The sequence below is a fragment of the Telopea speciosissima genome, chromosome 8 (genome assembly GCF_018873765.1).
Source record: "Telopea speciosissima isolate NSW1024214 ecotype Mountain lineage chromosome 8, Tspe_v1, whole genome shotgun sequence".
NCBI classification, from domain to species: Eukaryota; Viridiplantae; Streptophyta; class Magnoliopsida; order Proteales; family Proteaceae; genus Telopea; species Telopea speciosissima.
In genome coordinates this window covers 29,769,957-29,772,616 of record NC_057923.1, presented here as the reverse complement: position 1 = coordinate 29,772,616, position 2,660 = coordinate 29,769,957, and positions in this window count along the sequence as shown.

The window sequence follows — 2,660 nt, the reverse complement described above, 5'->3', positions numbered from 1 at the left end:
AAACCTGACCAACAAAGATTCATTCTCAATCTCGAATGATCAAAGGCGCCCCCCATTAGATTTGGCCAAAGCAAGTGAAGCTTCGTCCTCATCATCAATAAAGCTCCTCTAATTCACTTAGGCACAAACAGTGGAGCCCCACAAGGTGCTAAAAGGGAACCTATCCTCAGACTTCATGAAGAAAATCCGATTCTCCCATCCATGGATAGATGATTTAAGCTTATCAAGAATTTTTATCCCACCATGTTGACAATAGTAATACCAACCATCACCCTCGGGGAGGCTATACAGAGCTAAACAATGGACAAATAGGCTCATGTTTACCCTCCGCTTGTGCCAAAAGAAGAATAGAAGAAAGGCAGTTGCCAGACGCCACACATTCAGAGCGAATTGGGCAGGGGCTAACTTATAGAAGCGGAAAAATAAAGTGAAGAAGGTGTGGAAGGGCAGGTGGAAACCAGCTTCGAAATAATCCAAGTAAAAGCACATCTCATCCCGGTTCCTAAAACATGCCCTTTCCCCATCACTGGCCGCCCTCATGGTGAAAGAACTTGGAACACCATACAAGTCCCTAATGCCAGCAAGGTTTGCCTCCTTGATGAAAGAAGGGACATCCTAGGCCGCAACCTCGAGGATGGGGTCCACAAGGGCCACAGCCGTAGTAGACGATTTGGTAAAATTCTCCCTCGTCATCCCCCTCAGCCACAGGGAGAACGGGAGATAATGCAGACACCAAGCTCGACTCGATAGCCAAATCTGATCGTGACCGCTCAAGGTCAGAATGGATACTCGAATTCTCTAAGGGGACCTTGTCGACCAAGGGAGTGAAACTACCAGAAGCCATAAAAAAAATAAAGGAAGACGACTTACTGAGTACTTGAGCTGAGCAAAATAGAGCGCCCTAAGCCACCAACGATCACTCGAACAAAGCAAAGTGGAAGGAAAATGTGGAGGGGGAGGGTTGAACCCAAGACCTCTTAAAAGGAAGGAGCTTTTTGCGCACCACAAGCTACTAAGTGAGCAAAGCGCCACAATCTTTTTCTCTCAAGTGAAAAATGGAGGAGGGCCCTCACCAATTTATAGGAAAGAGTGGAAGAAGCCAAGCTCAGGTCACATCAATGCATTTCCCAAGGTAAAGCTTGCTTTAAAACTTTCTCAAGTTGGGTTTTCTCAAATCGATTAGGCACCTCAGAAGGCCACATCAATTGGATTCCCAAAGTAAGCAAGCTTTGGGAAAACTTTTCGGGTTAAGATGGTGGAACAAGAAAAGGTCACATCAATTAATGACAGTTGACTTTCACAAGGGCATTCACAAAGCCATTGCACCAAGCACCATAGGCACCCAGCCGCGTGGAGCCGCACGCAACCAGGCATCTTGCCCAGTAGCCCAGCCGCGCAGGCCATCCCAGCTAAGCACCTAGCCGAGCAACCCCACCGTGCAAGCCTGCCCAGCCAAGCACCCAGCCGCGTGCAGCCCCACAACCAGGCGCCCAACCGAGCAGCCCCACTGTGCAGGTCTACCCGGCCAGGCACCCAATCGCGCGCAAGGTCACAGCCAGACACCCGGCCAAGTAGCCCCAGCGCGCAGGCCTACCCAGCCAGGCACCCAGCCGCACGTAAGGCCCGCAGCCAAGCACCCAATTGTGCTCAAGGCCATGCAGCCAGGTACCCGACCGAGCAACCCCGCCGCAAGAGCCTGCCCAGCCAGGCACCCAGCAGCGCACAATGCCACATAGCCAGGCACCCGACTGAGCAACCCTGCTGCTCTGGCCTTCCCAGCCAGGCACCCAGCCGTGCATAAGGCCACATAGTCATGCACCCGATCGAGCAGCCCCACCTCGCAAACCTGCCTGGCCAAGCACCCAGTCACGCACAGCCCCGCAACCAGGTGCCCAACCAAGCAGCCCTGCCGCACAGGCCTACCCGACTAGGCACCCAGCCGCGCGTAAGGCCCGCAACCAAATACCGAACTGATCAGCCCCACCGTGCACACCTGCCCAGCCAGGCACCTAGCCGTGCGTAAGGCCACACAACCAGGTACCCGATCGAGCAGCCCCACCATGCAGACCTGCCCAGCCAAGCATCCAACCTCGCGTAAAGCCACGCAGCTAGACACCCAGCCGAGCAACGCCGCCGGGCAGGCCAACCCAGCCAGGCACCTAGCCAGCATAAAGCCAAGTAGCCAGGCACCCGGCTGAGCAGCCCCGCCGCGCAGGCCTGCCCAGCCAGGCGCCCAACCGAACAGACCATTCCGCGTAAGCCTGCCCAGCCAGGCACCTAGCCACACGTAACCCCGCAACCAAGCGCCCAACCAAGTAGCCCCACGGCGCAGGCCTGCCCAACTAGTCACCTAGCCACGCACAAGGCCATGCAGCTAAGCACTTGGCCGAGCAGCCCTGATGCGCAGGCCTGCCCAGCCACGCGCAGCACAACTAGGCACCCAATCTAGCAGACCCCGCCATGCAAGCCTGCCTAGCCAGGTACCCGGCTACGCGCAACACAGCCAAGCACCCAACCGAGCAAGCCTACCCTACTAGGCACCGAGCCACACATAGCGCAGCCAGGCGCCCAATCGAGTAGACCACGCCACGCAAGCCTGCCCGACCAAGCACCCAATTGCGCGTAACCCCACAGCCAAGCGCCCAACCGAGTAGCCCCGT